Below are 23,811 nucleotides of genomic sequence, written 5' to 3' on the forward strand. Positions count from 1 at the left end.
AGTCCAACTTAAGAACCCAATTGATAATATCTCATATTAAGGATTTTGGAAATTTTCATCTCCTCTTTATAGCATTTTTTATGAATGATTGTTTAGTGGATATTAATAGATCAAAATTGCAGAAACATACTGCTTATTATGAAGCTTTAAGACCTGGAAAGTTTTCACATATACTGTCTCATCTATTTATATGTGAACTAAGAAGAATAACTGGACAAACACGCATTTGATAGTGATTTTCTCATTATTTCTGAAAATTATAGTTATTCCTTCAAGCACTCTTTCTCATGCAACAAGTATATATTGGATACCTACCCTATGCTTTGCACTCTTGCACATACTAATGATTCCCTTGCCTCCGTAATACAGAACCAGTACTACCAATATGTAAAAAATCAGTTGACTAGCATTTTAATGATAAAGCTCCTGTGATTTTTAAATCAGTACACATCCAAGGATTTGAAATCCCTTGAATGAGATAATATCAGGAATTTATCCTCTAATCCATTTGTCTTCCCTTTTTAAATTAATGTTATTTAATTGAAGAAAGCACCTTGATTCTGGAAATCATAATATTAACCTATCTCTTCAGCAACCTACTATTGTGTTCATACTGAAACTCTGAATTACCAAGTGGGTCAATTTCCAACATCTGAAATAACAAGTGTCTGGATTTCTGGCTACTCTCTTCTACTTGCCTATTCTTTACCCTATTCTCTGTTCTAGTATACTAATTTTAAAATGTTTCAACCCAATGGTACCTTTACTTTACTAACTGTATGTTGTTTGCAGGATAAGAAGTCTATCATTTTTCTTTTCTCAGTTTATAATCTGATCTAGCTCTATAATCAATATCGTGAATACAACCTCTACTTCAATATTTCTTTTTATTTTTAATCCACCCTTGGAACTTACCTGACAAAATCTAAATTTTCCATCTATTTCTGCAGTATATCCAAATTGCTGAATGTAGGGACTGAAGTAGAAAATGAAATCTCACTGACTGGTCTGTCTTTAAATTGATGGCTAAAAACCTCAAATGAACCTTCAGATCTTCCATAAATCCTACTGCATTTCTATCAGATATTTTCTTGTTGTCTCCCTAGATCCATTCTTTACACTTGTGAAAATTGTTCTTTTTTCTTGGGAGACTGATCTATATGGGATCTCTAGGTTTTGCAAAATTTCAGCCTTTCCTGGGAGCAAGAGTAAGAGATAGAGAATCATTTATCATTTCTGTATTTGAATCACTCAAAATTATTGGAGTTTCTATTGTCAACCCTCTCCACTAACCAAAACAGAGACTTAGGAGTATCCACGCTTCTCAGGGATTTACACCAGTACCTAGATTCCTTTGACTTTCTGATTTCCTCCCTTTTCAGGGCAAGGTTATCCAGTCTCCAGGGAGGAGAAGTATTTCTCATATTTCTCAATTATACTTCTTTTAATATATACTTTTACATTTATTTATATTTGAGAGACAAAAAGGCAGAGCACAAGTCAGGGAGGGGCAGATGAGAATGAGACACAGAATCCAAAGCAATTTCCAGGCTCTGAGTTGTCACCACAAAGTCAACACAAGGCTTGAATTCACAAACTGTGACATTGTGACCTGAGCCAAAGTTGGAAGCTTAACTGACTGAGCCAAGGTACCCCTCTCAATTACACTTTTAACACTAATGCTATAACATGAGGCCTTTACATTTCATCCTTAAAAGCTAAGCTTTTAACTTCCTCTCAAGACTCCTGTTATTTTGCGTTCTCCCCTGTGTAAATACAGCAGGTTGAGCTATATGAATAGGAGAAAACACTGGGATAGCATGAAATATTAAGGAATATTGAAGAATAAGGTAATAATTCACACACACACAAATATGTATATGTATGAAACTGAAGTTTTCTAAATTAGCCCTGAGAACACATTAGCACTAAATTGAAGAGGCTTTTCAACTGGTAATGAGTTCCCATTAATGGAGGTATTAAGGTGAATTAGAACAATCATCTCTCTAGTATATTGTCCAGTAAATTAGTACATTATAAGGAGATTGGAGAAGGTAGCTTTCTAAAAAGGATGAATTTTATGGTTCACTCAGACTCTGAAGTTTTATGCTTCTAGTGATAAGATTCAGAATGTAGTAAAGTTCTTTACTCAAGTTCCTTTTCCTAAGATAGTCTTGTTTCTCTGACACACTACCATGTGACTAATATGAATTCAAGTATGCTCTGGATAATTTTAGGTATCTGCTGTGGGTAAAGGTTATTGAGATATTCTGGTAAACATTTTCCCAAACCCAGAAACCTCTTCTGTTGTTTCGAGGCTTAACATCACTTTGAGATTTTGAAAGATAATTGGTTAGGAGCGTATTAGGTGTCCTGTGTGTCTCAAGAAAGAGCTATTTCTTTTGTGGGCTGACCTTAACCCATAGATTAGACAATGGGAAGTATAGAGATATCACCTTAAGCTACAAATACATGTATTAAAATGCATATAATTATAAGACTTGGCAGAAAAATAAGTGCTCTAGTAAAGACAGGCATTTCTGCCATGATACTTAGGGAGGACTTCTAGTGAAAAGTGGCATGATGAGTAAAATTTTGAAAGAAAGATAAGAAGAAAATTGAAAATATTTCGGTAAAAATGGAAGTGAGGGATGAGTGCAGAGAATTTACTGATTTTTTTAAAGCTTATTTATTTATTTTGATAGGGAAGGGGAGGGCAGAGAGAGAGGAAGAGAGAGAATTTCAAGCAGTCAGTGCAGAGCTACATATGGGGCTTGAAACCATTACTGTGAGATTATAACCTGAGCCAAAATAAAAAGTTGGGTGCGTAACAGACTGAGCTACTCAGGTGTACCAAGCATTTACCGATTTTAAGAGGCTCTTTATTCTGGAGCCATAGCACAGGATGAAATTAAGTTTTTGAAATGAATGGAACCTGCTGTGTTTAGCTAAAATTATGGTGATACCTGGGATATTCTAACCAGTGAATTAAGGTTTTCTTATGGTTCCCTCCAAAAATTGGGAGCCTGTAAAGCCAGTTTTTGGTTTTTGTTTTTGTCTTTTGAGAAAACAGTGTTACCTTAGAGCTATTGTTTGCCATTTGATTTTTTTTTTTAATTTTACACACAGACCGTCACCTTACAGAATAAATAACCTCTAACATTAAAAGAAAAGAATTTTAAACTTTTAATTACATCAAAACCATGAAATCCCACAAAGCAATTCCATATCTAGTTCTTAATGAAGAAGATACTTTGCCATAGGTAACTATGTTCTGCTTCTTGCCACAGTGAATGGTTTCCTTGGTACCTAGGATGATGACCATTTTTCTTGTTTGCCCTGGAGAGCCCCAGTATAAGCCTGTTGTCCAGGCTTAATAATTATTAGTATCCCTTTCAATATTGGAATAAAAAGGAATAATAAGTCACATGGCCACAGAAATTATAGTACAAGCATATTGAAATTTTTTGTTATATATGTTGTTTGTTCATATTACTTTAAAAATATAATTGTTATACATACAATGAAATATTCACCCATAAAAGGGATTGAATTAAATTTTGCTATATGCTACACCATAAATGGCTTCTAAAACATTATGCCTAGTGTAATAAGCCAGACACAGAAGGAAACTGCACTTATATGAAGTACTCAGAATAGGTACATTCATAGATACAAAAAGTAGAATGAAAGATATTATGGATGGGGAAAGGAAAAATGGAGTTATTGTTTAGTGAGTATAGAATTTTGTTGGGGATGATGAAAATTTTGGGGTACAGGTGGTGATGGTTATACAATATTGTGAATGTATTTAATGTCATTGAATTATACACTTACAGATGTTAAAATGATAAATACCATGCTCTGTATGTTTTATGGCAATAAAAAAAGAAGACATGTACTAGCCTAAGGTAATATTATGTCAAGATTTGTTTGATAAACAGGCTGAATTAGGTGAGCTCACATGCTTTGCTGTCCCAAATTTGGTATGTTTGTAGATACTGTGGAGAACAAGATGAATGTACTGCAATAGCTTTGATCCTGACTCTTCATTTATCCTTTCATTGTGTTTTTTATCCTACTTTCCTGGTGTTCTTTCCCAGGAGTTCTTGTGAGCTCATGAGGGGATATTTCACTTGTAGAATTTCAAACTGAATAAATCATAATAAAACATGTTAAAAATGTAATTACTTAAAATTATATTTTTGCCTGGCTTAGAGACCAATTAAAAGTAGAGTTTAAACTGTAGAGAAGACCCCATGAAAATATCTAAATACCAAGAGTAGGTTATTATTCATTGACTATTGTGCCAGTCACGGAGTTATTGATAAAACTTCTAATTACAAAATTGGTAAGATATAAAGGACATGTCAAATATAATTAATGAATCAGTATTAATAGCAATACATTTAATGTTTTGGATGTTTTAAATACTTATTGTAAAATGGCTTTTATTAAAGTATAGTTGCAAATACAACTGTTTAATTTCAAGTTACACGGAATTTGTCACAATGTTTGGGTAGTGCTACGTTCATGGCAACAGATTTATATAGGTGCTGTCATCTACTTTTAAAAAGTATTAAGTAGAGGGATGTCTCGCTGGCTCAGTCAGAAGAGCATGCTACTCTTGATCTCAGTGTTGTGAGTTTGAGATCCACTTTTGGTGTAGAGATTAAATAAATACATTTTTTAAAAAAGTGTCAAATAGCATAACTATGCAGACTGAAGAACACATGGTAAGAGGACTTTACGGAATGGTTTGCACTATATGACAACTTCCTATATAGAAACTTCACTTTACATTTCTATGATTTTCAAAAATCAAAGTAATAAAATTCAAGGAGTTCCTGTGTGTATTTCAGTAGCTATTAGAGATATTTTTCCAAAATATTAGGTAGCATACCATGTTGAAATACTAATATTTTGTTTTATCTGCAGTTATTAGTATTATGGAATGTTTTTAGTGCAGTATAAGGCTACAACCACTCTAGTGCAAATGGTGGGAATAAATTAAAATATTAATAAAATTATAGATGTTATACTTAGGAGTGTTACACAGAATATCAAATGTTCACCAGAGAGACTGATGATTAAAAAATATCTTCTGAGGCATCTGGGTGACTCAGTTAAGCGTCTGACTTTGGCTCTGATTATGATTTCTCAGTTCATGCATGCAGGCCCCACATCAGGCTCTGTGCTGACAGCTCTGAGCCTTGAGCCTGGTTCAAATTCTGTCTCTTCCTTTTTTTCTTCCCCTCACCCATTTGCATTCTGTTTCTCTCCTTCTCAAAAATAAATAAAGCATTTAAAAAATTTTAAAAAATCTTCTAAGGCTATATATGTATATATTTATCATGTATTATGTATTATACATTTAGATTTGGTGTGATGAGAAATAATTAATTTTGTTCTTTGACATTAGTTTTAATTCTATGGGGTAGGATGGTGGTGGAAATAGTTCACAAAGATTTCTTGGGCAGACATAAATGTTGATAGTAAGACATAATAGAATTTGCAGCTATTTTAAGTCAAAAGGAGTTTTTTAATCCTCTAGCGCAGGTAGAATTAATTCATTACTAACCTCATAACAAATTTCAAGGAAACTAGGTCTGCTGTAACTATTAAATTGTGATAGAAGTTAGGAAATGTTGAAATGGTCTCATCAAGAAACTGTGCGTAATGTCATTTAGTGCATTAGCAGAATCCCCCAAATCTTATTCAAAAGTGTGTTTTTCTATCTTCATTTCACCATTGTGTGGCTCATTTGAAACAGCCAGCATGTTTGAAGCAGTTTATAACTGTGGCTGAAGAAACTATTCAACACACCTCGTTAACTAGCAATTTTACCTCAAGACCATCTTTGATTCCTCATGGTTTGTTCTTCTGAACAGAAAATAAATAAATAGTACATGCTATAAATATATTTCTTGAGTAAGGGTAGTTTCTTGATGAGTTAACCAATCATATTAACTCAGTTTGTTGGCTAACAATGATTGTTTTGTGCATGTCTGTATATGGATTGCTAAGGTAGCAACAACATTCTTTAAACAATAGCAGTTTAGATACTTAATGTTCTATTCATTGTTAATTCTTTCCTCTTCCCTTGAAGTTTCATAAGGTGAAGATGGTCAGGTAATTTGGGTTCTGGTCCCTGCTGTATAGTTGGCTCGATATACCTAAGTAAGCACCAAAACAATGCTGATTCTTAACAAAAGTGTTCATTCCAGTTGGTTGCAATAAAGTCGGCCTCATCCTCTCTCTCTCTTACACACACACACACACACACACACGCACACACACATACACATACATATTCTCCTTTCCTCCTCATTTTCCTTCTCTCCAAAAGCAATAAAGTTAAATTTTATTTTTGTTGTTTCTGGTAGTTGTCTCTGTAGTTCTAAATAGTATGCTTATATGACCATAGTTTGATTAATCAACTTTGACAGTGTCTGATGACCCTCATCTTAGAAAAATTAAGATATAAACTCACTCTAACCCTCTTATCCTCCTTTTTAATTTTTTGCCTATATTAATATTCACTTTATAATTCAATCAGTATAATGTATATCTCTTAACTTGCTTTCTCTAGTTCTATAATGGGGGTAATAATAAATCATGTTATCAGGCTTGATGGTAAGAAGTAACCTGTACAACTTATCTAACCCCTGGTGAGATACATAAGTTATTATGTTTAAGTCAAGTTCTGCAGTAGCTGAGTATGTAAAATATTGTATATATCTGTATTTTAATTTTACCATCTTTTAATGGTTTCCTCAAGAGGAAAGATTAATAAGTGGACAATAGTTATGTTATTAATTGCTCATTTTTAATAACTCCATCTCATTCTCTGTCTCCTAGGTGCTGAGTAATGGACTAAATTGGACTGGGTTATGATCAGGCACTAAAACTTCACCATATAGATTGTAGAAGGTAAAAAGAGGGTAGGATGAGTTACTAGAACCAAGACCTAAGTATGCAGTTAAAGTCCAATAAGCAAAATAGAGATAGCACAAAAAAATGGCCAGTAGTATAAGATATTAGGCTGAATATAGATAGCAAGGATCATTAGAACCAAGTAAACAAAACACAGCAATCTCAGTGAGTCAGAGAGAAAGTTGATGAACCGGGATAATTGCCTGGAATAAATCTTGTTACCTGTGTTTGAATTTGTGTATGTGGTATGGAGTAGGACAAATAGATACTCTGACCTCAAGGAGATTACAATCTAATGAAAAAAGATAGAGATTAAAATACATAAAATAATAAAACAATAATTTTTAAAAATTGAATTACACAAAATTTTAAGTCATGATAGTTATACCTAATTGAAATCTAAAGCACATAATGCATAAAATTTTCAATATTTAGACGAATATAAGAAACAAGTAGATTCCCTGAAGACATTTTAAGTACATAACACATTTGAGTCTTTTAGACCACTGCTGGTCAGTATCATGTCAATTTTTAAATGAAATGAAAAGTTACAGTAAAGGATTATCTTTAACTCTGTCTCTACACTATTAAGCTACCTATAAAAATAACTAATCATTAGTTAGGATTCTTTCTACCAGGGAATATTATTACAAGGAGATTGCTTAAGTCTAGATGGTATATCAAGATTTTATGATATTAATATTTTATACTGAAATTGTATCATATGCAAAAGAAATTATTTGTTCTAATTTTGAAAAATCAAGTTTGATACTAATGGGTTATGTAATAATAATAAAAAAATTCTCAGAAAGAAAACTTTAATTTACATTTATTTTAATACATCAGGATGCTAAACCAGGTTAAGTGTATTACTGGTTGGACTATTAATCACATCACTTAATATTGTTCACTAACATTTATTGATTCTTAGAAAAGACTTGCTAATAAAGCCTCATTCCTGTACTGCTAAGATTAGGTTTATCCTGCATTAATGCTTTAGTTTGATCATCTAAATGTCTCTCAAGTTCAAGTTTTACATTTTAATTTATTCTTAGGTCTATGACAATGCAACTAAAACTTTAAGACTTTGCTCACTGGAATGATTTAGCCTTGATTTTAATAAGCCCAAGCAAATTGGGAGCTTTAAATAACACACACACAAAACAGTATTTTTCAAGCTTTTTGTACATAACTACACATGATTATCAATGTTATGAACAATGGGATGTGATTGTTCATGGAGGAAGATAATTTCTTTTTTCAAATTACAATGCGTCTATTTTGTCCAAGTAAGAAACTTCACAATAGCTTTGAATGTTCTTTTATAGCCAGTGGGGGTAGGAGGGAAGTATAAAATGAGTTAATCAAATTAAAAGATGACAATTTTTTATTTTAATATTGTCCCTGGGTTTACTCACATAAAGGAAAATTAACCAAAAGTTGCAAACCAGAATATCGAAAGTTAAAGATGTGTGTAATTATTCAAAAGTATCTACATTCATAAACTTTAATTGTATTTCTCTATTTTATTTTTATAAGCATGATGGTCTCATTTGATGTCAAGTGTCCCTAAAATATTTTTTGAAGGGTATGGAATATGAGTCATGATAATAAAACTCAGTTCTCTAAGTAGTCATTGAGTTGTTTGGACTCAGATATATCACCTTTTTTGTTGTTTTGACATTCTTCATATATGTCCTGTCTCCTCTTCTTTTTTCAGATTTCTGTAGATATAGCCTTAGGTATCTATTGAATTTCTTAGAAAGAATTTCACTTAATTTTAATATGAGCCTATATGAATATGCTCCATAAACAGGCCATTTCTACCTAGTTACTCTTACCAAAAAAACCCCCACAAAAATCAGATGTAACAATATCTGACTTCTCAGACTGAGTTTCCTCAGGGTTATTGCTTAGCCAGGATAGCTGACATGAGATAGGCAGCATGTCTGCAATAACCATGTATTAGGAACAGGACTTGAGCTCTTATTTATTAAATTTATAATTAAATAAAAATTATTTTAGTCTATAGATTGGCCAAAAGATTAGGAATTAAAGATGAATAATAATTTAATCAAATGATTACTTTTTCCTTCTTTCAAAGAAGGAAAAAATTATTTGCTGAAGAATCCTACATTCTAGAGGAAATATAAAATATTTGAGCAATAATAAATGTAATCATTAAATTTAGTACATTTATTATGTACAGATATTATATATCCCTATAACTGCAGATTTTGTTTTTATGGATATTTTAATATAATAATGACTAAGTGGTAATGCTTGACCTTAATTAAAGAGTTATGAGAGAAACTTTGAAGTAGTACATACACTGGCCTTTGTTTGTTTGTTTTTAGGAGAAGCACCATTCCTGAGACAGTGCTAACAAATAAATGCCTGAGTAGTACATCTGTCCAGGAACTATTGCATTGGTAGCTTCAAGAAAATCCTCTAAATGCATTTAAAATGATGATAATAGTGTTTGCAATCCAACTAACTTTTTTACTAATAAATAATAACAAAGAAATAAATAAAAATTAGGTATTCTCCCAATACCTAATATACTATATTTTTGCTAACATATCATTTACAAAGCTGAAAGAGTCCCATATTTTATTTTGTGAGGACAGTAATGTTCTTGCTCCTCAAATATATTTTAGTTAAGCATTCTAAATAATCCTATTCAAATAATCCTTATATAATTATTAATTCTCCTAGAAATGGCAAATTTTTGACAAATATGCTCTTGGGTGTCATCAGTAGATAGTGTTATCAATGATCACTGAATTTATCCAGCTTTGGCCACCATCTTCTCTTGAAGTAACACACAAAAATTCTTTACATATTGCATTTTATTCACTCTTTGCTTCCTCACTTCTTTCCTGCTACTCATATGCCATCTTATTTCTCTCTCTATCTCTGCATTTGTGTGAGTGTGTATGTATGTGTGTTTTATTGAAATATTAGTAAGTTCCTATGGTATCTGGGTGCCCCAGACAGTTAAGCATCTGACTTTTGATTTTGGCTCAGGTTATGTTGTGGGTTTGAGCCCTGCACTGGGCTCTTCCCTGTCAGTATGGAGCCTGCTTGGGGTTCTCTCTCTTCCTCTCCCTCTGACCCTCTCCTGCTTGTACTCTCTCTCTCTCTCTCGCTCTTAGAGTAAATAAGTAAACACACACAAAAAGAAATATTAGTAAGTTCCTGCTACTGTTTAAGTTGTTACTGTATAGTAATGGATAAGACTAGGTCACTGCCTTCATCGTGGTAGGATATTGAGATTCTATCAAAGTACACAAATACATACATGATAAATTTGCAGATATCAAAATATGTTGTGAATTACGTAAAGTAGTGCAAGTTGATAAAGAGTGATTCCAGAGAGGAGTATGGGGTTGTGTTTAGGGAAATTTTTCATGAATGTGTTTAGAGAAATTCTTTCTCAGAGGCTGACATTAGACCTGAATGACAAAAGGAAATGACAAGAAGACATGGGTACAGCAGGAGTAGACCACTTTTTTTAAGAAAAATCCCATTGAAGAAATGGAACAAAACAGTTCATTTAGAAGTACTCTAAAACAGAAAATTTACTCACATAAATAACCATATAATTAACCATATGATAGGTCAAAAAAGAAAAGTTCCATGACCATCTCAGTATATGCCTAAAAGGTATTTAACAAGATTTTAAAACTATTCCTGATTTTTAACCCTTATCAAAATAGCAGTGGTTGACTATTTCCTTTATATAACTAAAAAAATGGGAAAAGTGTTATCAGTCCATAACTTTCTAATGTCTCATTGGAAACAATATGGAAACACTGCAACAATTAAATATTAGAAGCATTTCTGTTGAAGTCTAGAAGGCTAGAAGGAAAAACTGAAAAGGCCCCCCCCATTTTTTTTAAAGATTGATCTAGAGGTACTGAACATTGCAAGGGAAAATAAATTAAAAACAAAACAAAGCACAAAACAAAAATCAAAAACAACTTTCATTGGATCAAGCAAACTTGTATTGGAAAAAGTGTGGCTATAGAATGGGTAACAAATGAGGTTAATTAGGAGGCAGATGTCAAATTACTTAGAAAGACATTGGCCATGGCTAGCAGTGGGCAGTTATTCTAAGTGTGTTGGAAAGATAATGGAAAACCATTGGGAGTGTCAGAGGACATCTCACGAACAATTCTGATGGTTTGTTATCAAAAAGGTTTTCCTAATTGTTTGCCCTTCTCTTCTAATTTGCACACAAGAGACTGCTGGACATTATTTCCCCATCCTGTGTTGCTATTTTTGTTCATGGAAATGTTCTGTGGATATCTTCTACTTTTCCTGTTTTTGCACTTGTCACAGTAATCTTTTGGGTATGGTCACAAAGCCTTTGGTGACCACGCTGCCCCAAAACAAATGGTAGAATTAGCAAAGGTGTAGTCCTTCTCTTCTATTTCATGGCTTATTTTGTCTCCTAATTCTACAGGTAGTATGCTGTATCTAACAAGCTCGAAAAGAAGCATAGGATCCTACCTGTACCACTTTATCCCATGAGACAGCATAGTGTCTTTCATTCTTTATTTCTTTGGACATTTGCCTCTTGGGCTTAATTTCCTACTTTCTTACCTAAAGAAACCAAACAAACACAACTAAAGCCACATATTCACTAACACAAATGCACATCAATATCTGGTACCAGGCTCCACCAGACCAATAACCTCTTAGGCCCAGCTGAGACAATAAGACAATTTCTTATAGAGCCATTTATTTTTTTAAAAAATCATATCCATTAGAACAAGTGATAATCTAATTGCTAACCATTATAGAGACTGGAAAAAAATTTCATTATATATGTAAGTTTGATTTTATCGATATGACTATAAGAACATGTTTTTTACTAAAACTCTTCAGATTAAAGAAGGGCTATGTACTTTTGAAAATAGTGAAATATATAAATGTACAAAAATGAAAATGTTAAAGACTCATAGTCTGCCATTCAAAGTGAAGTGAGTGGCTGCTAACATTTTGTAAGTATCTATATGTGTATGCATTTGATTATTATGTGTTTGTCCCATTTGAGAAGTTGATTTTGTCCCTTTATTTTGAGCATGTTTCCACATCTTACATATCTTTTGATAATTTGATTTTTGTAGTCAGTATCTTGGTTTACTGTCATATTTTAACTCTTTTTATATTCTGTTTGCTGTAGGTATAACAGTTTTGTGTTCTTTTATTCCCTGTTAAGGTTTTGCTTAAATAGAATTATAACTTGATATCATCGTTAGTAGTATTTCAGATGAAATTTCTACAATAGTTATTTTTTATATTTGGATGAAGCTTTATTATCTTATGAAGGTCATTATATCTATATTTTATTGGATACATTGAATATTATTGGTTCTTTTATTATAAAAAGTCCCATTCTATGATTTTAGGATTTAAATAATCTTTCAGTTTTTTGGAATGTGTCGTTTAGTGCTTGTTTTTTAAATAAATTTTTTAATGTTTTATTTATTTTTGATACAGAGAGAGACAGAGCATGAGAGGGGGAGGGTCAGAGAGAGAGGGAGACACAGAACCAGAAGCAGGCTCCAGGCTCTGAGCTAGCTGTCAGCACAGAGCCTGACGCGGGGCTCGAACCCACAAACGAGATCTGACCTGAGCTGAAGTTGGAGTCTTAACTGTCTGAGCCACCAGGCACCCCTGTTTTTTTTTTAAAACAAAATGTAGATTGCATATGTTATCAGATGATTATTTAAGAACAACTTCTAAAATTTATCCTTGTTTTTGCCTTTCTGAATAAAATTCAGATAAGCTATATCTAGAAGTCTTGTTTTACAATATACATTATCTTTTGGCAATCTTATTTACTTTGAGTTTGAAGTCAGCCAGATATTTCTCCCTTTCTCATAGGAACTAAACTTACCTTCTCCCCTAGGAGCTTATAGAGAATATCCTTAAGTCCTATAAACATGCAACACCTTTACAAAGGTGTACCTGAGTTCTGGTATCTTTTAACTAATATTGGCCAGTCCTCTAGGAACTCTTCCCAAACATAAATTCAAGTCTTTAATATAGAAAAATATTTAATTATTAATTTAAAAATTATTAATCTACCATTTTATAACCTATCAGCCTTGCTCCATCTTAATCAGTATTCCTTTTTCCCTTTGACTTATGAGATAATTTCTTGAGTTATTATTTATTTTATTAATTTTATTTTACTTAATGTCCAGTCTGATGATCTCATCTCCTTTGTGGTTTTTATTTAAGCAGTCATGCAGTCATATTCTGTTTTTTCTATTTCCTAATCAGAAGATCATTAGACTTGCATAAATTTTACTGAAGGGTTTTGAGAACTTGTATAAGACATTTTTAAAAGTTCTTATTATAACATTGTTTACAATTGTCTTTCAGAGTGGTTTCTTTTAAAATACAGAGTTTTTATATAGCTCATAAATTATTTTTTCTTGTTACTTACTTTATTTTGATCCCCTTGTATGCATGTTTGAAATGATATGAATTGTTTGTGTCTTTCAGATCCAGACAAATGAAGAGGAAAATAATTATATTTTCTGTAGTTTACTTATCTGCTTCACATATCCAGTAGCTTTAAGGCAAAGGTAAGGTGGCTAAAGCTCATGTAATTGAACTAGAATGTGTCTTCTCTTTTAGGTTTTCCCCCCACTGTGTTTGGCATGACTTTCTTACTTTGGTAGGTGACTGTTTCCACTGTGTGTAACATGGTCGTCATCCTTTAAAAACAGATTTAGCAGTGCATTTACATTTTGCCTGTTATGATTGTGTCAGAAAATTATTAACCAGGAACAACTGCAAGTTTAGATTATGTAACAAGCGTAGCTTCTTGTTTCTGATTTTCTTGGTAGAGTGGCTGGTAAATCTATATGTTTGGATTTGTTCCTCTTGATTTGAGGTACATCTGCCTTCTGTTTGTATGCCTCTAAATGAGGGGATGTTGTTGGGGCTCTGCTAAGTTCACTGCATTTACTCCTCAAGGTTACTAGTCTTTTCCAGAAAGGGCATCACTATATGTTCAAATCTGATCGTATTCATTCTATATCTAGCAGAAAGAGATTATTTGAATATAGAAAATTGTTCTGTTCATACTTTCTCAGTTTTAAGAACTCAAATCACACATATTCAACATTGGAATAGAAATCAAAGAGATTTTTTTTTATTGCTATTTCTCCTAGAAGCTGCTATTTAAAATAAATAAATAAATTACTAATTGACTGAATGAATGAATGAATCACTTAAAATCCCATTTTATCTCCTTTGGTCCTACACACGTTTGTCATGTTGGTCAACAAAAACAAAGTTTATTAATACATAATTAGATTGTGTTCTTCAAAGAAAGTTATTTAGTACTTATTATTCGTATGGTTTTCTGGTTAATAATACATGTTCTCTGTGAGGGTGTGGGAGTGACAGTTAGCATTGCAGTGACAGGTAATCAGGCTTTGTCTTCCAAGAGTATGAGCCTTAACTAGAGATATAAGACACGCACAAACAGCTACCTACGGCAGAAAATCTAAAATGTCCAAGTAATAAAGACAATAAGTACCAAAGGTGCTTGAAGGAGGGAATTTACTGGACTGACTTGTTTAGAAAAGGCACTGGAATAACTGAGACTTGAAGGAGGGGTTTGGTTCCAGTAAATATGAGTAAATCTAAGTAAAGAGAAAGGAATGGAATTCAGAACGTGAGAGGTGTGCTAGAGAGGTTTAATGTAGTGCCATATGGTCTGCTTATTAAGATTGTTCATCATGATGTCTCCTATAACTTTTGCATATCTGCAGCTAGAAACTCTGGCTTGTTATTATTTTTAGGGCAATTTTTATTTTTGAATGGATAACTGTATTTGAATCATTGTTCTATAGTGAATTATGATGAAGTCACACAATTTGAGTAACTAGAAGATTTTGAAGATATCAGCTTACTTATTTTTTATTAAAAATGTTTCTCTTCTCCATCTGCTTTAAGAAAAAAATTGATCGAAATAGAAAGACTAACTCGATCTTAGTGAGCTTTTGTTCCCAAAGTTTCACCTAAATTTTTACTCTATAAAAATTGGATGGCAACTTAATCTGAGAATCTGAATAACTTTAATTTAACAAAAGTTTTTTTTGTTGTACTGATAGTTTTTTTCCACAGCATTGAACTAGTGTATTGGAAAATAAAACATCTTATTATACGAAAGTCCAATGATGTATAAATACATCGGGCAGCATCACATACTGACCCTCCTTTCTTAACATTTAATTTTCTCCATTACCCAAAAAGTTGATTTTTCCAGTTAAAATAAAATCAAAGAAAAACATTTTATTCAAAAAGATTATTTTAGGCACTCTGTTCTTATCTATTTTTGGATAATCAGTACATTTTGACATTTTGTAAAGATACAGGGAAAAATTTGGAATCACTGAATTTTATTGAATATCAGAATCTTTTCAGTAGTGGAGTGAAAGGTATATAGCCTTATTATGCATATTATATGTCATCATAACATAATATTTACACAGAATAGAGTAATTCTGAGAACACTTATTTTCTCTCTCCCACAAATTATGTTTTCATATATGCTTATGATCATCTTTAGTCTGAAACAAAATAATGACTCAAAAAGCTCTGTGATTTGTCTTAACGACCTTAAACATTACTAAATCCTAATAATACTAAAGGTATTGAGTTTAAAGTCAGATAAATGCATGTCTAAATATGGGCTTAAATAGTGAAAATTGTATGATCCTGAGTAATTTTAATTTGCTTGCCTTCAGTTTTCTTATGTGTAAATGAAAATAAAATAAATATTTTAAAGGGTTGTAGAGATCAAGTAAGGTTCTTGTACTAGAGTTTCCAGAAAATATTAAAAGGTTGAATATGATAAGAATTATTATGTATACTTCACTGTTGATAATATCCATCTTCAACCGGTTTTATGGTTGTAGTATTATATATGGGTGTATATATTTATTTATTTTAATATTTACATGATTGTTTAGGGAAGGGACCTTGGATTTTAGTAGGCTGAATAAGTATACATAATTTTCTTTCTCTGTGAAGATTCCACGGAAATGGGAGAATAACAACAAGAATAAGACCATAATATGGTAGTCAGCAAAAATAAAAGGATCAGAAAGTTTGAGTAAGTCTTTGTGATAGAAGCAAATACATTTATATGGACACAATATACAAATTAAGAAACATTTTATTAAACTACTACTAATTGGAAATTAATGTTTATTGAGAATTCAAATTTCAGGCAGTATGCAAATATGTTCTGTTAATTGTGTTAAATTTATTTGAACCTTCTAAGGTAGATTCTTGCAGTGAAGATAATGAAGGTTCAAAATTTACTCTATATGTTCTAAGGTCACACAATTAAGATAAGGCAGAGTTTAGCTTGAAATCAAAGATGTATGTATATATAGTATATAGAATTTTGTGATTAGATTCTGCCACAGAGTGTATGTGTGTGTGTGTGTATACACACACTATACATATGTATATAAATATGTATGTTTCATTAATATAATGTTACCATGACTTCCTGTTACAATAATGAATTTTAGTTTGTTTAAACCAAATTTTCATTTCCCCTTACCCTCTCTTCTCTATATAATTTGATCACTGTTTTTAATTTAATTAATAATGGGTATTTATATCCTTTCAATTTCATTAATTTAGTCCACTGCAGAGTGAACTAGTATATTATGATCACATTCCTTTTATCACTTGAATATTGTATTCTTTTCTTCATTTTTATTACATATTCATGTATCCTTAATGACTATACAAGATATATATATATTTTTTTAAATGTGCCTATACAAGATAGTTTATTGAGTTTCCTGCTTTTCTTCTAAGAGACATCAATCCTAAGACCCTCAGTTCTCTTTCTGCTCTCTGGTTTGCTCTTCAAGTCTACTACAAAGCTGCCGTGTTTCTATTACTGTATTGAATCCACTGTTTGTCATTAGATTTCATCTTTCTTGGTATTGCTCATGTCATTCAAAGCACATTAAGAACTCCCGTAAGAATATATGGGAGAAAACTTTTATAATTCTCTGTATTTCTTCAGTACCTTAATTATGTCTATATATTTAATTGATTAGTTGGCTTGCATATAATTCTAGGTGGAAAATTATTTTTCCTTAAAGTATTGAAGTTATTTCTTCATTATTTTAGCCTCCTGAGTTGCTGTTGAGACATCCAGTGCCATTCTGATTGTTAATATATTATATATTTACCTTTTTTTTTCTGGAAACTTTTCCTTTGGTGTTAAAATTTTTATGTTGATGTGCCTAGTTTGGAGTCTTTTTTTTTTTTTTTAATGTACTACTCTCTTAGGGCTTGTGACTTTTACTTTTGTGAAATTTTCCTGCATTAATTCCTTGATGATTTTCTCCTCTCCTTTATTTTCCTTTCCTTTTTAGAACATATCTGAACCCCTTTTAATAGGAAATTGGACTTCCTAGACCGAGACGAACATATTAGTTTTTCTCTTTCTTTCTTTCTTTGGCTATGTCCTTTTTCTTTTGGTTCTACTCTTAGAAGAACACCTTAAATTTATTTTTTAAACTTTTTAAATGTAGGAGTGTTGAACGGGATAAAAGGGAAAGTATTAGATATTTTATAAAGTTTTAGGACTTCCAAGTTTAAAGAAAAATTTCTTTTTAAAAAAAAATATGTCTTGATCTTATTTTGAGAGACAGAGAGAGAGCGAGGGAGGGGCAGAGTGATAGAGGGAGACACAGAATCTGAAGCAGGCTCCCGGCTCTGAGCTGTCAGCACAGAACCAGACACAGGGCTCAAACCCATGGACTGTGGAATCATGACTTGAGCCGAAGTCGGACACTTAACTGACTGAGCCACCCAGGTGCCCCTTAAAGAAAAATTTCTAAAAAGTTGTTTAAAAAAAAGAAAAGTAAGAGACTGAGACAGAAAGGAAGCAGAAGTCTTGTAAGCCAACTCCTGCTCTGAGTACCTAATAAGTCTCATCAAAACTTCCCCAATTAACTTCAGATTTCTGCTGTGCATGGTCTCTTTTGGAACATCTATTGTTTATCTTTCAATATTTGCTATTTGGGAAATTATCAATTTCCATGTTATTTCCCTATTTGGGAAATTGATCAATATCTCTGGCCACAGATTTTTGTCTGTTCCTGTAACCAGCATTGCTATGGATGTATATATACTCTTTTTTCATATGTTTATTCTCATTTACTTGTTCTCAGTACTGTCTTGAATTAGAACTATGTTCTACTATTGCTAGTTGTAAAAATGGGGGGAGTTAATTAGTTAATTACTCACCATTTTAATTTCCCATAGAAAAAAGTCCTGGTGAGAGAGAGTTTGGTAAAACCAGAGTTATGTACAGAGTTTAGTTATGAAAGCAGGTATATGAAAATTGTTCTAAGAAAATAACTAAATGAAAAGGAAAAAAATAATCTGTGGTCTCCAAAGAAACAGAATCAATGGGATATCTATATCTATATCTATGTCTGTCTATATCTAAATCTCTGTAACTACGTATCTATCTAATCATTTATCATCTATTTTATCATTTATCAAGAGAAATTTATTTTAAGAAAAGATCTCATGTGACTACAGGGGTTGAGAATTTTAAGCTTTGTGGGGCAGAATGAAAAATTGGAAACTCACTAAGGAGTTGATGTTGTGGTCTTGAGATAGAATTCTACTTCCCTGAAAACCTTGGTTTTGCTCATAAGGCTATCAATTGATTGGATGAGGCTCACTCATGTCAGTGAAGGTAATCTACTATATGTAAAAGATGCAGATATGAACCACCTCTATGAAATACCTTACAGAAAGACCTAGATTAGTGCTTGATTAAATAACAGAGTATTATGGCCTATACAGGCTGACATATAAAACTCACCATCACACTTCTAACAAGTTTTTTTTCCCTAATAATGTCAAAGACTAAAGGTCATACTTCACAGTTTAAGAATCATAGGCTGGTTTTAAGAGAAGAATACGCTTGATTATCCAGTATCCACCCTATGAAATCTTAGCCTAAGCACTGATGGTTATGAAAAATGGGATTTAGGATTGGAGAAGGACATAGAAAATTGAACATTCATTTACTGTCCACCAGTGATTATTTTGATCAGGAGCATTCCAAGTGTTATAGTAGAAGTGAGGGACTAGAGCATTTTCAAGTCACTCCTGGAGTTTCTAGCACTTTGTACAGAATAGACCCGTCTCTCACTCCCTTAGACTGATCTTTAAAAATAATAATAATCATAATAACAGTCAATTTAAAAAAATTGAAACGAACTTCTCAGGAAGCTTTAAGGTGACCCTTTCTAAACTGAAAGTGCCCTGAACTTTCCCACACAATATTATACTGTTTCTAGAGAAATCACATGGGGCTGCTCCTTGCTTATTCCATTATCAGCTTATCCATGTGTAAATATTTGGAGGCAAAGCTACTGAACCTTATCCACCCAAAGAATTGTTGTGTATAAATAAAACTGGAAGACAGCACAGGTTGCTGTGTTAGCAGTTAATTTTATTCTCACACTGGTCGAAGCCCTTCAACATAAACAGGTATTCTATTAATACGGAAATTAAGCCAAAGAATTCTATACAATTTTCAAGCAGTGTATCAATTTATTTTAATTAAATATTGCTTAAATATAAGTATATATCTTTGAATATTAGCAATAAATTATTATTGAATAGGTGTTGATTTTAAAGATATAAAGATATAACTAAAGATTCTCATTTTTGATATAAATTAATCCTTACAATTTGTTTTTATACAAATATCCAAAATGGATATTTATTTAAAAATTGGAAAACCAATTACTTAATTTTTATTTATGATAAATTTATAGCAATATGAGAATTGATTTTCCAATAAAATCATGAATGACATCAAGACTATTGATGTCATAAAGCTTATTTCCACCAGTTCCTGGCATTTTATAAATACTGTAAAAGATGTATTCAATCTAAAAATAGATTTTTCTATTTCTTTGCTTAAATAAATGATGTCACTGTTAAATTTAAATGATTAAGTCCCAAGATTAGCTAATTTTTTCAATGGTCAGCTAATACATAATCAATAAACTTGATACTCTGAGGGTTTTTTTCTAGGCTAGAAAAAAATAACAAATTGCCCTTTCTAACTTCGGTTTTCTCCTTGAACTCTGCACAGGCAATTTGATTATGCATGGTTCTATCATGTGTTTGACCCCCAAAAAGGAGTATTTTTCAACTAAGTCACACTTGTATGTTTGTAGGAACTGAGGGGGAAGAAATATCTGGGGAGAGTTTTAAAGTTATTTTTTTAATTTTCTTACATTTTTTGCTTTACCATTTATTGTAGAGGTGAGGAGGAGAGGAGCAGAGGGAGAGACAGAATCTTAAACAGGCTCCACAACCAGTGCAGAGTCCAATGTAGGTGGTGGTCCCATAAACCTGGAATTATAACCTGAGCCCAAATTGAGTCAGATTTGAGTCAGATGCTCCACCAACTGAGCCACCTAGGAGTCGCAAAACCCACAATTTTTTTTTTAAATGTCTTCTGTACACAAGCACTGGCCTAGGGAATTTATATCCATTATCTCTTAAAATAAGAAAGAAATTTACTTGATAGCTATAACTTACCTTTATTTTAAAGGGAAGTTTAATGAAGGTCTGTGTTGAGGTGGTTTGTCCATGTGTACATATCTGTTTGGTAGACTTAAGATGTATGCCCCACTATGTCATCATAATGAATCCTTCTCAATTCAGTGTTAATTTGCAGTACTATATAGTAAGAATCACTACTAGTAATATTGCAGAGGTGGTTTCTCAATCATCTTGGACCTGGTACACCAGTTTATTGGTTAAGATAGATCCAAATTTGGTTAAGATAGATCCAAATTTGATGTTTAAAAAAGGGACAATGTATTTTCTTATAAGTATTTTTGCTTTTTATTAAAATAGAGTATTTCCGGAAGAGTAGTGGGGCCTTGATAATGGTAGTAGAATATGTTTGTCCACTTGCTTTGTACTTTTTATTATACCATAGCTAGCTTAGTTTCAGCTCTTCACATGTCTCTATCAATAATTTCTAAGCTAAAGGAGAATTCTAAGTTGGTAGTTCAACACCTGACTCAATAATAATTTTCACCAAGCTAATCTCAGTTCATGTTTTAATGTTTTTACTTACACCACTCTCTCTCCCCTCATCTACTCCTTTGAATCTGCCTGTTTTTTCTTATTTCTAGCCCTCTTGAATTTCATGTACCTTATTTTTGCCAAAGTATGGTTGACACATATATTAGCATATTAGTTTTTATTAACTTGTACTTTTAAAATATATAAACAGGTAGCATCACTATAAGGTACTGTCTTTTTTTAATGTTTACTTATTTTTGAGAGAGAGAGGGAGACAGAGCACGAGTGGGGGAGGAGCAAAGAGAGAGAGGGAGACCTAGCATCCAAAGCAGGTTCCAGGCTCTGTGCTGACAGATGTGGGGCTGGAAGTCACAAACCATGAGATCATAACCTGAGCTGAAGTCAAATGCTTAAGCAACATATCCATCCAGGTACCCATATAAGTACTGTCTTTAAAAATACATATGTGCTCTTTTGATCTTTCTATTAATTCTAACATATTAGACTCTTACTCTGTTTAATATTATTTTGTAACAGAATATTAATTCTTTAATCTTTCAAATGTCTCCATGTGCTCCCATATATTTCTCATAATCCCTTGAAATTAATTTCATGTCTTATGACTAGTTCTAGCCAATGGACTTAAAGTATAAATAGTGTGCTTTATTTCCAATCTGAGAATATTTAAGAATTAGTGTGATTTCTCTACCGCTGTATTCCCAGGTCACAGCAATGTCAGAGGGCAGATGGTCCAGACAGTATAGCTATAAGATGAAGAAAGTCCATCAGCCCTTCCATCTATGTAAATAAGCAGTAAATGTTTAGAGGATTAAACTAATAATACTTTGGGGCTAATTTGTTACAGTTGCATGGTCTAGCCTATTCTGTATAATAAACCAATATAGTCTCCAAATATGTGGCAGTGGCTTCCTCCTTCCACTAAGAACTTGACTTTAAACTCTTTTGTTCATAGATAATTTTAATTATAATAATTTTCTTTGCTAGCTGAATTTTTCTCAAGATGTCTAAAGAAACTTGACTCAGAACATAAATTCAAAACAACACTTTAAAAATAGAAATTAAGTATTTGGGTGTATATTTATAGTATTTTCATTACATGAATGGTTAACAAAAAAACAAAAGCTTAGCAAAGCAATGAGACAAGTAGAATTCCCCTTCCTACAAATACAGATATATTTCATGCCATTGTCCTTTCCATACATCTTCATATATACTTCTAAACATATATTCATGACAGAAGAAATATGGTAGAGTTTATAAATCAGTGCAGTATAATAAAAAACATATATTGCTTCTAGACTTACTTTATGAAAACTTGATACAGCACCTTTCCACTAAGTACTTTTATCTATTAATCACATAACTGACCTTTTATTACTGTATAGAGAATGTATTTTGTGAACATACAATGATTTAATCCCTTACATCTGTAAGTACATGAGATTCTGAGCCAAAGTTGAATGACACTTGTACATATTCCACATTCTTCTAGACCTGGCCCATCATTGCTCTGTGAAATGCCTAACCTGAGTCATAAGGATTCCAGGAATATAGAGGCCATCTCATAATTGTATATTCAAGTGTACTTTTGCCAGCAGCCATCAAAAATGACTTATTAGGTATACAAAATCATATTGCCTGGGTTATTCCTGCTCAAAAGTCTAATAATTAGGGCCTGGGCCTTCAGTTCTGCATCTAGGAAATGAAGATGTTAATAGTATCAACCTTATATCATTATTATGAGATTTAAATGTGTTAAAATGTTGGTAAAGTGCTTAGAACAGTGCCTGGGATATAGTAAGCATTTTATCCTGTGTTTTTCCCCCTATGAATGAATGCTTATTTATATGGCAATCATAGGTATCTTGTGCTTCTATCATTAAGTTAATATAAATGAGCCTCTGACAATCTAAGATATTTAACAAAAACATTCTTTTAGTCAGAAGCAAAAGGATTTAATTTCCTCAAAATTTCTTTCCTAACATAAAATCAAATTACATACTATTCCCAAATATTTTCACATGGAAGCCAGAGTCCTTATCCTGGAGGGAAACATCTCATGTTCCTGCTGCTCCCTCACATTCTAACTTCTTGGCTTTATTCACAGAAGGTGGAGCCTTAGTGTGACCTGTTGTTTGTGTGGCATCCATTACTAATTTCTTGTCCCCACCAGCAATTCTAGCCTGAAGTTAGGCACCATAAATCTCACATGAATTTCTGTTTGGATTTGCTTGTTTTCTGATTCTCAGTGGTCTTGCCAGAACTTAGGATCAAGAACCAGCTTTTTAGTTTTGTTGTGTTGTGTTCTTTTTACCGTGATATCCATCTGTTCTTCTGAATATTCCTATGACAATTTTTTGTCACTATCATAGGATTCTGGTAACTGGTAGGTTTCAACCTCAGACTTCCTTTTATATCTTTTTGAGAAAAAGAAAAAATAAAAACAAGTAGTGCTCTGAGTTTGTATATTTGATTTCATTCATCATTTCAGATCTCAATATAGTATTGCTATGTAAGAATCTTCCATTGCTTTCAATTTCTCCTGTGGAAGGGGGTGACAGAGAAGATGCTAGTTTCCCTACCCAAGCTATAGTATACTAGTGCCATTCTTTCTTCTGATTCATAGTCTGTGTTTGAAAGAAAGTAGACCTGACCTGGAACTTCCTTTCAAAGCTATAGTATGTGCAGACTTTGAACATCTGAATGAAATGA

The 23,811-nt window shown here is 32.4% G+C and overlaps 1 long non-coding RNA gene across 3 annotated transcripts in view; it reads left to right on the forward strand.

Moving 5' to 3' along the window:
• The window catches only part of LOC115297005, a 288,338-nt gene that overhangs the window by 4,018 nt on the left and 260,509 nt on the right, over positions 1–23,811 (forward strand). For 2 of the 3 annotated variants that reach the window (XR_003911202.1, XR_003911203.1), the window contains exons 1-3: positions 6,106–6,132; positions 6,862–6,933; positions 13,462–13,544. This is a non-coding gene — a long non-coding RNA (uncharacterized LOC115297005). Of the gene's footprint in view, positions 1–6,105; positions 6,133–6,861; positions 6,934–13,461; positions 13,545–23,811 lie in introns of those variants that run through there. The other variant, XR_003911204.1, reaches the window with a different exon arrangement.

This window comes from Suricata suricatta, chromosome 7, assembly GCF_006229205.1.
Source record: "Suricata suricatta isolate VVHF042 chromosome 7, meerkat_22Aug2017_6uvM2_HiC, whole genome shotgun sequence".
NCBI lineage: Eukaryota > Metazoa > Chordata > Mammalia > Carnivora > Herpestidae > Suricata > Suricata suricatta.